The following is a 13,790-nucleotide window of genomic DNA, read 5'->3' as shown; positions in this document are numbered from 1 at the left end:
GGGGGTGTGGCTTGATGACGCTCCCACTAGTCAGGGGGTGTGGCTGATGACGCGCAGCTTGATGACGCTATTTCCGCGTTGTCTGCCTGGGTAGCAGCTTCTATCTCTGAAGATAGGTAGGCACACAAAATGACCAGAGGCGAGTTCAACATGTTAGCTTGGACACTGTGTTGAGAACCACAAATGTTTGGCTGATCAGTGCCACTGCCAGCGGGAAAGAGTGGACCTGCGGAGCCAGCCCAGAAGTGCCCACGCAGAGAAAAGGGGACCAGGAGGGCATTTAAAATGTACGCAGGGGCACTCTTGGAGATACTTTGTCTCCTGATGCTTTCTATGTCCATTTTACTTTACTAGTCTTTTGCATATGTGTGTGTCCGCGTGTATGTTTTTTTGGGTTTTTTTCAGTTTGTTTTATTCTGGCTTGATTTTTTTTTAATGTGCCTATTTGCTAGAGGAGAGAGAGAGGGAGGGAGAGAGAGAGGAAGGGAGGGAGAGAGAGGGAGAGGGAGGGGAGGGAGGTTGAGAAGGTGGGGAAGTGGCAAAGTTCAGGGAGTAGATGAGGGAGGGAAACCATGATCAGATTATAGAGTATGAAAAAATATTTTCAATATAAAAATATATGGGATGAATAGTCTTCATTCTCGGGGGAGGAAGTATTCATTCCGGAGAAGGGGAGAATTTAGAGCATCTAGGCTGTTCTCAGCCCTCCTCCTTTCTTCCTTATGCTGAACACAGCTTCCCTGGTTCTGGTCTGCTGGTCTTCGTACTTGGCGGACCTTTGGCCAGAGCACCTGCTTCCCGGGGTGGGACATTCAGGAGCATGTTTGCAGGATTCCAGAACAGTTCCTCAGGTTTTTGCAGACCCGTGGCCATGATGTAAATGTCGGCCCTCCCTGCCTCTTTAGATTGTCGTGGGATTGGTGGCTCCAGGGTCCAGCACCTACTGCTCAGAATGCCCAGGAGTATAAACAGGAGGAAGATCCAGGTGAGGCACAGCTGTCTTCCTAGCCAAACAGCTGTTATCCGTATGAGAGTAGCTCCTCCTGTTCGTAAGAGGAGATCATCTCAGGTCCCTGGATGGCCAGTATCATTCATAGGAGGAAGTCAAGGTAGGGTCATTGGACCCTCACAGGAGTCACTCCACCATTTGCATACAATTCTGCCCTGATCACACATGGCCTCAACTCCAGGAAAGGCCAGAGGGCTAAATTGCACAGACTTAGAGACCTTAATTGAGGGCTCTTGTACTAATACACCCTTAAAAATTCAAACATTTATGTACACACAATTAACATTCTCATACAAAATCTCTCTCTCAATCTCTCCTCTCTTTCTCCTCTCTTTCTCGCACGTGTGTGTGTGTGTGTGTGTGTGTGTCTGTGTGTGTGTGTGTGTGTGTGTTTTCTCAATGGAAGATCCTCCATTGAGAAAATGATCCCATCAGATTGGCCTGTGGTGCTTTTTTTTTTTTTTAATTGATGACTGATATCAGAATGCCCAGGTGACTTTGGCTGGTGCCACACCTGGGCAGATGGCCCTGGATGGTATATCACAGCAGGCCAAGCTAGCAATGGGAAATAAGCCAGTAAGCAGCATTTCTGGGCACCAGACCCTACTTCTTTGTGCCTACCTTGAGTTCAGGCCCTGACTTCCACAGATGCTGAATCACAACCCGTGAGATAAAATGAGTCCTTTCCTCCCCAAGTTGAATTTGGTCATAGTGTTTTATCAAAAGAATAGAAACCCTAAGGCCCATATCGTTACATATTCTTTCACACTGTCATACTCTCAGACGCTCACGTGTGACTCACACTGTCATGTACACTCATAATTACAGCCATTCTGCATGCAAGTAAACATTCTCAGACTTGAACACTCACATGCCTGGATACTTAAGTGGCACACAGTGTGTTAAGCACACAATTTCACACAGAAATGTTCATACTTACACATAATAACACCCTCACACCTTTATGCATCTTTGAACATATGTACACACTCTTTGCTGACTAGTCCTTGTCAGCTTAACTCAAACCTACTCAGTAACAGAGTAGAAATCTCAATTGAGGAATTGCCTCTATCGATTTGGCCTGTGGTCATATGTGTGAGGTGTTTTCTAACTTCCTATGTATGAAGGAGGGCCCACCCCACTGTGGGTGGAGCTATTCTTAGGCACACGGGTAGGGACTGTAAAGGGAAGCAAGCCAACAAGCAGCTTTCTCCACGACTTCAGCTTCCAAGCCTGCTTTCCATTTCTCCCTTACCTTCCCTTGTGGGTAGACTGACCTGTAAGCTAAAATAAACAGACCTTCCCAAGTTGCTTTTCATTATGATGTCTATCACAGCAACACAATGTAAATTGAACATGATGTTACACACTTTCACACCACAAAACACAATATACACTCATGTGAACACACAATTTTATGTACTTTTCTCACCCATAGTCACGCATTCACACTTATTGTTGCCTACACATTCACACATGCATACGCGCACACACAGAGGCTCTCTCACATGTTGTCACATTTTTGCACAGCTGATTCACTTGTACTGGAGATACCTATGAATTTATCCACTGTACATTGTCATTTCTATCCTTTACTGTGCACACTCATGTGCATACTCAGGCACACACACACACCTCTATTATACCTCCAAACACATACTCAGAGAAACATAGTCCAACACTTAAAATTATGTATATCACACCATACTTATATAGAAACACACAAGCATGATCACACAAACACACATCAAGACATGCAAACGTACTATCCCACTTACCCATGCTCATGCTCATATATACACAATCAGCCAAGATCACAGAGTCACACACTTTCTTAAAAGCTGTGGCCTTAAAAGTATCCCTAATTTTAACCCAATTAATAATCTAAACCACAGCCCTAACACTAACCTAAACCTGGACATTAAACTGATCCTTATCCTTAAACAACCAGGAGCCTGAACACAGCCCTAAGCCTAACACTAGCTTAGCCCTAATGGTGGACCTAACACTGTTGCTAACTCTAATCCGCTATAATCCCAAGTCTCATCCATAAAGTCTCCATTTGTTCCAAGAAAAGCTCTCTTCATGAGGTGTAAGGACTACCCTTATCTGAGGTTATAAGCGTAAATGTTTACATTGTTGTTAGGGATTGTGGTAGGTTACGTGATAGTTAGCATCTGTGACTTCACTAGCTCTGGATATTTGGCTAGGTTTCCAGTCCCAGGAATACATTCCTTCTTGTTGAGTGAGTCCAGCTAGAGAGCTGTTGGCCCTGCCAAGGTCTGCACAGCACTGCTGCCCTCTGAGGACTGTTGTGCATGTCAGTCATGGCTGTGGTTTATAGGCATCATAGCTGGCCTCGACCATTGCGTACTTCTCTCCTCAGGAAGCTTGCTTGGTGCTTCCTGGTACCATGAAGCCTAGTCCTCATGGGGAGAGACATCCAGTTCCGTTCCAGCTCAGGGGCCTCTGGGCCTGTGGCTGAAGCGCATTGTGTCTTCAGCAATGGGGATTTACCTCCTGCCTCTGCAGGGCAACCTAATTCAATAATGATAGCTTGAAATGTTTTGGGAATTTCTTGGACATCCCTGACCAATAGCTCAAAAGGTTTTCATAGCTTGTTATTGGAAGTTTTTGTTAGGTGGTCTTTGGCTAATTGTCAGTCCAGATGAGAAAATTTCATCTAAATTATGTATGTGTACTTTGATACAGATTATATGTATTTTAGGTTTTTAAAAGATAAATAGATAACAATATGATTTGTGCCTTTATTTATTTATTGCTGTGTTACTCTTACTTCCCTAAAGTAACCCCCTTTTGTCATTTTCCCAGTCATATCACGTGTACCTTGCCATCACGCTCTCTGTTTCTCCTTAATCTCCCTACTCTGACAATGGTCTCTCCCTACTTTCTGCAATTTCTCGAGACTGTGTATTCATATCTAAAGATTTGGAGCTAGGTACATCCAATGAGAGAAAAGATGTGGCATTGTCTTTCTGAGTCTGGATTACCTCACTAAATGATTGTTTCTGTTTGTTGGGTGCCCTGCAAGCCTCAGGGCCACCGGGGAGATGATCCCTTAGAGGCTACGAGTGAGTGAGTGCAATCTTTGCAGGCACTGGGTCAGAACCTTCAGGGTCTGACCTCATGGTTTATTCTTATACATTCAAGCATAGTAAAACTTTGTGAAGAGGTTTCCAAGTGACATTTACCACAAAGAAGCTTTATTCATATCTATATAGAAACTTCCTAGCAAGGTAGCAATGTGCCTGTGACCTTTACAATAAGAAAGAGATTTATTGGCAGATAGACAGAGCTTGGGGCTAGGGCCCCGAGGTGGAATCAGTGACAAGCGTAAGGATAGATTCTGTCGAAGTAGCATGCTAAGTACTGGGGCTTCTTTCATAGGCATGGGTTGTATTCATTGAGATACAAATCCCAAGACTGGGGCCTAAATAATTCACAGGATACTGGAGTGGTAGGTGGAGGTTAGTTCTAAATAGAATAGCAAAGGGTCACCAGGTTGTTGGCACTTTCACTCTGACATTTCCAAGTGACCAGGTGCCTTTCCTTTCCTTTCCTTGAATAAAGTAGGCATAATGACTGACAGTCCTGGTTTCTTCCATGCATATTCTAAGTTTGCTTCCTTCATATCCCCATGTCTAATGTTTTAAAGAAAAAATAATGGGTGTAATAGACACCATGGCTGAATGCATCACATTCATGAATAGTCTAATATAGGGAAGCATAAGGAAATTATAAGGATAGCTAACCGAGTACCAAGGAAATTGGAAAACCACCATTCCAAAGACAGCCATTCAAATGTCACTTGAGAGAATTCTTTTTAATCATTTTATGTAGACCCCTAATTTGACTATCAATAGTGTTGGAAAATTCTGACTCATTAAAGTAACACATGCCAGCAAATTGTTGACAACCAGAATTACATTTGAGCAATAGATCATCTACTGCTCTAGTTTGTAAAATTGCCATCCTCAATTCGCCCATCACTTTGTTGATTTCTGCTAATATCTTTGCTGTAATATTATCATATTACTAATCATTACTAACCATACAGGCTATTTTAAGACCTTTCTTGTATTCCAATAACTAATCCTAGGATAGGCAATAAAAAGCTGTTCTAGCTGCAACCCTTACAGGATTCGATAGATGTGAAGAATCATTACACTTCTCAGGGAGCGCTCACTTAATTCTATGGACTGATTATAAAGGGTTATGGAGCACAATGGGTACAATACAGCCTATTCCACACAAACCTTTATAATTTGCAGGAAGGGAAGAATAGCATTTTTACACAGACACACACACACACACAAAACTGTATCCCAAAGGAGGTTGTTTATCAGATAGAAATGAGAATAGACGTAGGTTGCAGTAGGGAGGGATATAAGTACATTCAAAGCATAAACAATGTGGTAGAAAAGCAACATTGGCAGGGTTCCTTCAGTTCCTTCAATCCTTCCCCTAACACTTCCATAGGGTCCCTGACCTCAGTCTAGTGCTTGCCTGGTGTGCTTGCATCTGTCTCAGTCAGCTGCTGGGAGAGCCTCTCAGAGGACAGCCATGCTAGGCTCCTGTCTGCAAGCACAACATGGCACCAGTAATAGTGTCAGGGTTTGGTGTCCACCTGTGGGATAGATCCTAAGTTAGGCTGCTCATTGGTTGGCCATTCCTTAAGTCTCTGCATTTCTTTTAGATTGGAGCAACTTTGGTTAGAAAGTTTTGTAGGTGGGTTAGTGTCCCCATGCCTCCACTTGGGTCCCTGTCAATCTACTGGAGGTGGTCTCTTCAGGTTCCATATCCCCACTGTTGGCCATTTTGTCTAAAGTCACCTACATTAAGTCCTGGGAGCCTCCTCCATCCTAAGTGAGGAGTTCGTTTTTCATATCCCATCCAGAAACTAAACCATGGACCATTTAGACCATTTGCTATCTATCCTGGGTGAGGTATTCTGCTTCTGCAGTTCTACAGCTAATGCTTTAAGGCTGGCTTCTGCAGACTCCAGTTAACACCTCAAAGTGACACAGCAGGAGGTGAGATAAAGCAGGGAACTGGCTTTTCTAAGTTGAAGTCTCAGGAAGAAAAGGGGAGGGGGACTTATCTCTTGCCCTTTGTTCTCAGTACTTTGAAGACATTGCAGGTCTGCGCATAAATTCAGTCATAAATTGAATAAGAGGCTATAACAGAGAATGCCTATGTGCATATGCAATAGTAGCAGTTATCTGGCTTAACTTTCACCATTTGTTACTGGCTTGCAGGGTCATGGAAAAGTTTAAGGCTATAGCTAAGCCATCCTTGAAATTTTGTTTTTGACAAAGATGGTTAATATCTTATGTTGGTGTTCTAAGCTCTACTCCACACCTACCTAGCAATAGCCAGGTATGCCCCGCCCCAGAGATCTGGCCCACTATAAGAGGGACTACTTGCCCCTCCTCTCTCTCTTTGCTCTCTGCTCTCCCACACTCTCTCACCTCTCTGCCCCTTGGGCTCCCTCTCCACATGGTCATGGCCGGCCTCCACTTTCTCTCTCTCTCTCTCTCCTTTCTCTACCACTAACTCCCACCCCCTACTCTGAATAAACTCTATTCTATACCATGCCTGTGTGTGTGTGGTCCCTCAGGGGGAAGAGGTGCCTGGACAGGGGCCTGCCTGGGCACCCCCTTCCCCCACACTGCCGTGCCACCCTCCCTTAACCCCCAATCCTCTCCTTTTTAAGTCCTCACATCTTATGTCCTGTTTTTGCATCTTCCGTCCTGTGGTGCATCTTCTTTATGACCTTCAGTTAATGGTTTCTGTAACCCCTTGGAATGTGCCCTAAGTTTTAGAAGACTGCTGTTATCTCAGAAGCAGTTAAGCAAAAAAGAAAACTCAAATATCTCTGGTGTTGCCATGTGGAAACAATGGTAATTCCTTGCTGCTAGATGTTTTGGTGGGATAAGCGCTCTTTGTCTTTGCACACTATCCGAGTGTGGGGCTTTCACTGGTTTTCAGGCCCTTACATTTGTGCATTGGCCAGGAAACACTGGATTCTCCCCTGACTCGATAGAGGTTTTTTGGGGGTGGGGTGGGGGTAATTGACTCTCCACAGATCAGTGAGTTGGAGAGTGTCTCTGTATGTTGAGTGTTTTCTCCGCCTTGCTCAGAGCTGCCTTTTCTCTTGTTTGATGGGAAGAGAATTTCCTTTTGTCTGGACATCCTGAAGACCAACCAAGGTAGAGCAGGTAACTCCCTCCTGGCAGGGGGCAGGTCTGGGGGGGGGGGGAGGGAGGGATGCGCTCCAGGCCCCTTCAGTTGGAGACAGGAAAGCTAACAGGTTCTTTCCAGCTGCCAGAGCCCACTTTAGGGATAGGCCGCTGTCTCTGGACTCCTTTCAGTTGGAGAACAGCAGTCTGACAAAGGCTTGGTGGAGACGGGCGGGACCTTTCTGATTGGCAGAGCGCTTTGGGGGGGGGGGTTCGGCTGGGCTTTCCTTTGCTTTCTTTTCTGGACCCCTGTAGCCTTGTTTTCATGTTTCTGTGTATGTGGTTTAACTGTTCCTTTTTCTTGAGAACTACCATGGAGCAGACCACCAGCCCCACGTCACCGAACCTAGTCCAGTCACACTTCAAGGCCTGCAAACGCCTGGTGGGAATTTGAGCTTGACTTTATGGTTAGGGAGACTGCTTTTTTGTTTTTGTTTTTCAGGAAAGAGTGGCCAGCTTTCAATGTGGGGTGGCCAGAAGGCGGCACTTTCCACCTTCCTACTATTTACTTGGTTAAAGGTGTTATGTATAGAAACCCTGGGCACCCTGACAAGGTTCAGTACATCACTGCTTCTGGTAGTGAGCCCTCCGCCTCGGATAAAGCCTTTCCTACCCCCGACCCCAGCGGTTTTGCAGGTTCAGGAGACAGAACCACCAAGCCAATCGTCTGATCCCCCTCAGTTCTGGAGGAACTCTTTTGGCGCCCTTATCACCCTATGCGGGTGCATGTCCAACCCATACATGGAAGGGTCCTGGGATTCGCTGGAGACTCCCTGTCCCAAATTGTGGCGTGTTTTTCCAATCGCATGGGACAGGCACAAAGCATGTCACTGAGCTTGGTTCACAACTAGGATCTCTGTTCTCCTTATGTCTCTGCTCCTGACACCACTGCCCTTGATCAGCCAGCACACTCAGCATTACAATAAGTCAGAGAAAGACAAAACCTCAACACCCCTCATCTCCTTTGGTTGTCTTATTGATCTGGCTAGAAATTCAGATATTATATTGAATAGACAGGGAGAGGGTGGGCAGCCTTGTCTTAGCCCTGATTTTACTGGAATTGCTTTACGTTTCTCTCCATTTAACTTGATGTTGGCTCTTGGCTTGCTGTATACTGCTTTGATTATGTTTAGATATGTGCCGTGTATCTCTTCTCTCCAAGACTTTTATCGTGAAGAGGTGTTGGATTTTTTCCAAAGGCTTTTTCAACGTCTAATGAGATGATCATGCGATTTTTTTTTCTTTCAGTTTGTTTATATGGTGGAATGCATTGATGGATTTTTGTATATTGAACCATCCCTGCATTCCTGGGATAAAGCCTACTTGATGATGATGGGTGGTGACATCTTTTGGTTTGGTTTTGGTTTTGGTTTTTTGGATTTTGTTTTTTTTTCGAGACAGAGTTTCTCTGTATAGCCCTGGCTGTCCTGGAACTCACTTTGTAGACCAGGCTGTCCTCAAACTCAGAAATCTGCCTGCCTCTGCCTCCCAGAGTGCTGGGATTACAGGCGTGCACCACCACCACCTGGCGATGGGTGATGTTTTTGATGTGTTCCTGTATTTGGCTTGTATTTTATTGAGTGTTTTTCCATTAATGTTCATAAGAGAAACTGGTCTGAAGTTCTCATTCTTCGTTGAGTCCTTGTGTGGTTTAAGTACCAGGGTGGTGGTGGTTTCATAGAATGAGTTTGGCAGTGTTCCTTCTGTCCCTATTTTGTGGAACAGTTTGAGGAGTATTGGTGTTATCACTTCTTTGAAGGTCTGGTAGAACTCTGCACCAAAGCCATCTGGCCCTTTGCTTTTTCTGTTGTCGTAGTCATCGTCGTCCTTGTTGTTGGGAGTTTTTTAATGACGGCTTCTATTTCTTTAGGCATTATAAGGCTGTTTAAAGAGTTTACCTGCTCTTGATTTAACTTTGGTAAGTAGTATCTGTATAGAAAATTATACATTTCATTAATATTTTCCAATTTTGTGGAGTATAGGCTTTTGAAGTAAGACCTAATGATTCTTTGAATTTCCCCAGTGTCTGCTGTAATGTCTCCCTTTTCAGTACTGTTGTGTGTATTTGGATACTGTCTGTCTTTTTGTTAGTTTGGTTAAGAATATGTCTATCTTCTTGATTTTCTCAAAGAACAGTTCTTGCTTTCATTGATTCTTTATATTATTTTCTTTCTGATTAATTTCAGCCCTTATTTTGATTATTTTGTGCTTCTACTCCTCTTTGGTTTACTTGCTTTTTTTTTTCTAGAGCTTTCAGGGGTACTTTTAACTTTCTGGCACAACAACTTTCTAATTTCTTTATGGAGGCACTCAGGGTTATGAGTTTTCCTCTTAGCACTACTTTCATTGTGTTCCATAAATTTGGGTATTTTGTGCCTTTATTTTCATTGAATTCTAGAAAATCTTTAATTTCTTTCTTCCCAAAATCATTGAGTAGAGAGTTGTTCAATTTCCACGAGTGGGTAGGCTTTCTGTTGTTTCTGTTATTGTTGTAGTCTAGCTTTAATCTATGGTAGTCTGATATAAGGTTGTGGGAGACCAAACTCTGAAAAACCAGATTCTCAACAGCTCTCACCTTGAGATTCCACTGACCTTGCGGTTTACAGCTGAACCACCCCCTTCTTCACACAAGGCTGATCAACTGGTTCTTATCCTGGCTGAACACCTAGGTGCGTTCAAAACCAGGCACTTTGCCTTTCAGTAAAGAGGCTTTGACAAGACTCCCCCTTTTGCTTGGCCTCACTCTTCTTTCCCACCCATTTCTCTTTCAGGTTTGGGTTCTCCCCAGCTCCCCAGATAACTAGATCCCGTGGGACGGGATACAAGGTGATATTTCAATTTTATTTTATCTGTAAGTTTCTTTGGGCTTTTTGTTTAGTTTTTATCTGAATGGTTTGTCAATTGGTAAAAATGGGGTTGAAGCCTCCCACTCTTAATGTGTGGGTTTGATGTGACATTTAAGCTTTAGCAATGTTTCTTTCACAAGTGTTGGTGCCCTTGTTTGGGGGGGTATAGATGTTCAGAATTGAGATATCATCTTGGTAGATTGTTTTCCTTTGATAAGTATGAAGTGTCCTTCCCTGTCTCTTTTGATTAATTTTGGTTGAAAGTCTATTTACTCCAGCCTGCTTCTTGGGTCTGTCTGCTTGGAAAACTTTTTTCCAATTCTTCATTTTGATTTAATGTCTATCTTTATTACTGAAATGTGTTTCTTGTATGTAGCAGAATGATGGATCCTGTTGTCACAACCATCTGTTAGACTACGTCTTTTTATTGGGGAATTAAGTCCATTGATATTGAGAGATATTAATGAACAATACATGTTAGTTCCTGTTATTTCGATGTTGGTTGTATTAATGTGTGTGTGTGTATGTGTGTGTTTCTTGTTTTTGCTGGTATGAAAAAATTACTTATTTCCTGTGTTTTCTTAGATGTGGTTATCTTTCTTGGGTTGGAGTTTTCCTTCTAATATTTTCTGTAGGGCTGGGTTTGTGGATAGGTATTGTTTGAATTTGGTTTGTCTTGAAATATATTTTTCCATTAATGGTGATTGGGAGTTTTGCTGGGTATAGTAGTCTAGGTTGGCATCTTTGATTTTTTAGAAGTTGTAAGATATCTGTCCAGGCCCTTCTACATTTTAGGAGTCTGTTGAGAAATTGGGTATAATTCTGATAGGTCTGCCTTTGTATATTACCTGACCTTTTCTTTTCTTTCTTTCTCTGTCTGTCTGTCTTTCTTTCTTTCTTTCTTTCTTTCTTTCTTTCTTTCTTTCTTTCTTTCTTTCTTTCTTTCTTTCTTTCTTTCTTTGCTGCTTTTAATATTCTTTGTTCTGAAGATTTTATGTTTTGATTATTATATGGCAGAATGATTAATTTTTTGGTCCAGTATAATTGATGTTATATGAGCTTCTTGTATGTTTATAGGCATATTTTTAGGTTGGGAAAGTTTTCTTCATTTTCTGGGCTTTAGAACCTGGGCCTGAGTTGTTTTTTTTTTTTTTTTTTTGAAACAGGGTTTCTCTGTATAGCCCTGTCTTCCCTGGAACTCACTCTGTAGACCAGGCTGGCCTCAAACTCAAAAATCCGCCTGTCTCTGCCTCCCTAGTGCTGGGCTTAAAGATGTGTGCCACCACCGCCCAGTTTGAAGCTGGGATTCTTTACCTTCTTCTATACCTATTTTTCTTAAGTTAGGTCTTTTCATGGTATTCCAAAGACTCTGGATGGCTTGTGTGAGGGATTTTTAGACTTAACATTTTCTTTGACTGATGCATCAATTTCTTCTATTGTCTCTCCTATGCCTGAGATTCTCTTTTTCATCTCTTGTATTTTATTGATGATGCTTGCATCTATTGTTCCTGTTCTCTACCCTAGATTTTTCATCTCCAGGATTTCCTCAGTTTGTGTGTGTGTGTGTGTGTGTGTTTTATTGCTTCTATTTCCACTTTCAGGTCTTACACAGTTCTATTTATTTCCTTCACCTGTTTAATTGTATTTTCCTTATATCTTTAGGGGATTTATTTGTTTCCGCTGTAAAGACCTCTACTTGCTTGATTGTATTTTCTTGTATTTCTTTTCAGGATTTCTTCAATTCTTCTTTAAAGGCCTCTATCATCTTCCTAAGATTGGATTCAATGTCATTTTCTTGTGTTTCAGTTGTGTTGGGATATCCAGGGCTTGCTGTAGGGGTTGCTGTGCTTTGGAGGTGTCATATTGCCCTGGCTTTTGTTGATTGCGTTCTTTTGTGGGTCTTTAGTCATCTGGATGGCTTCAGGCCCTTGCTGTTCCTGTGGTCATAGGTATTGGGAGGGATTGACCTCAATGGTCTGTGTGGCAGGCCTCTGATAGGTATCCTCAGGCTGTATAATTTTGGATCTGCAGGTCTGCATGGCTCTGGAGCCACAGGTAATGAAGATGGGCAGAGTGGTGATGGCAATGGAGGAGCCCTGGAATAGCAGGCTGCTCAAAGCAACATGGATCGCTCTAGAGAAATCATCAAACAGGGAAGAAAAATAGATCAATTTTTGAAGGAGGTACAAAAATGAGCAGAGAATTGTCAAGAGAAGAAATTCAAAAGGCCAAGAAAGACTTAAAGAAATAGTCCACATCTTGATCAATGATGGCAATACAGATCAAACTACTATTAGATCTCATGTTATACCAACCAGAATAGCCAATATCAATAAAACAAGTGATAGCTTGTGCTGCCAAGGATATGGAATAAGGGAAACTCACCTATTGCTGGTGGGAATATAAATATGTATAGCCACTATGAAAATCAATATAATTACTCCTCAGAATGATGGTAATCAGTCCACTTCAGAATGCAGCTATATACTCTTTATCCTACTACAGGAACATGTCGTGGATGGGCCTGGTGCTGTTCTTGTGAACCATCCCCTAATAAAGGAGCCAATCACTGGGTGAGTAGGAGGGACTCCCGGGTTAGACAGAGGAAGAGAGGAGGCAGGAGAGATGGACAGGGATAGGTTGAGAACAAGATGTAATTACAAGTGTCTCCCGGTTTCAATACCAGATCCATCAGGATTTGCCACTAGAGGATTTAGATTTAATAAGGCTTACAAGTTAGGATTTTAGTTGTTGTGCCCAGTGATTGAATCACCTTTGTTTCTGAACTAATTTTGTATTGTGTTTTCCTTCATATAGTGGCTCATCTGGGTTCCAGAGAGAAAGGTATGGTAACAAAGCATGGGTTTGACTGATGTGCACCACAAAGGCTTTGTGCAACTTTGTGCAAGTTTTCATATCAGGGCATAAATGAACTCAGAGGGTTCTGAGCACTGAGAAATCGTGGGCAAGCCTGCTACAAGCTAAGAGCTGCTGTTCTGCAACATTCCCAGTCAGGTAACTGAGATTACCTGGCTGGTCTTCAAAGATTGCAGCCAATGCATGCTCTGTAGAAGACACAGCTGATGAAACAAAAATCAAGTTAAGCACAGTCATGCATGAGCCTTTCACATGAATGCTGCTGGATAAAAATCATGATGATAGCAGGTTGAGAAACACACTCTACACATAAGGGCCATCATCATTGTGAAGATGTGAAAGATCAATGGTTTTCTCTGTTTCCCCTTCATACCTCTTTAAGTACAGTTGTATGACTTTATATGTATGTCTGGAGTACTTGCATATGTTGTCTCATGTGACATTAGTACGGGTTTCAAGTGTTATCGTGACCTGTTTTCTGAAACTCTTGCCTTGAAGCTGGAGGTTAGAAATTTGGCTAGACCAATTGCATGAGAATTCCTAGGGGTCTGTCTCCTCCAATCACCATAGGCATGAGATTATAGGCTCACACTGGCATGAAGGCTTTTTTTTATGATTAGTAGATCTGATCTCGTCTCCTCCTGTTTGTAGAACAAGTACTTGACCTAGTGAGCTCTCATTCCTGACCCAAGAAGAGAAGTTTTGGTGGCTAGATTTTCATCTCATGATAACTCTCATCAGCATATTAGAGTCCAGAGAACATATAGATCATAGAACTTTGTGGTGGTCAGTCCT

The 13,790-nt window shown here is 42.7% G+C and overlaps 1 long non-coding RNA gene across 1 annotated transcript; it reads left to right on the top strand.

The window, feature by feature from the left end:
* The first annotated feature begins 101 nt into the window (after positions 1 to 101).
* Positions 102 to 12,676, top strand: LOC127666219 (uncharacterized). The gene is made up of 3 exons (XR_007973572.1): positions 102 to 287; positions 906 to 985; positions 12,624 to 12,676. It is a non-coding gene; the product is annotated as an uncharacterized LOC127666219 (long non-coding RNA).
* The last annotated feature ends 1,114 nt before the right edge of the window (positions 12,677 to 13,790 follow it).

This window comes from Apodemus sylvaticus, chromosome 15, assembly GCF_947179515.1.
Source record: "Apodemus sylvaticus chromosome 15, mApoSyl1.1, whole genome shotgun sequence".
Lineage (NCBI taxonomy): Eukaryota > Metazoa > Chordata > Mammalia > Rodentia > Muridae > Apodemus > Apodemus sylvaticus.
Note: the sequence above shows the minus strand (reverse complement) of the source record. Positions and strands in the feature narration are given on the sequence as shown.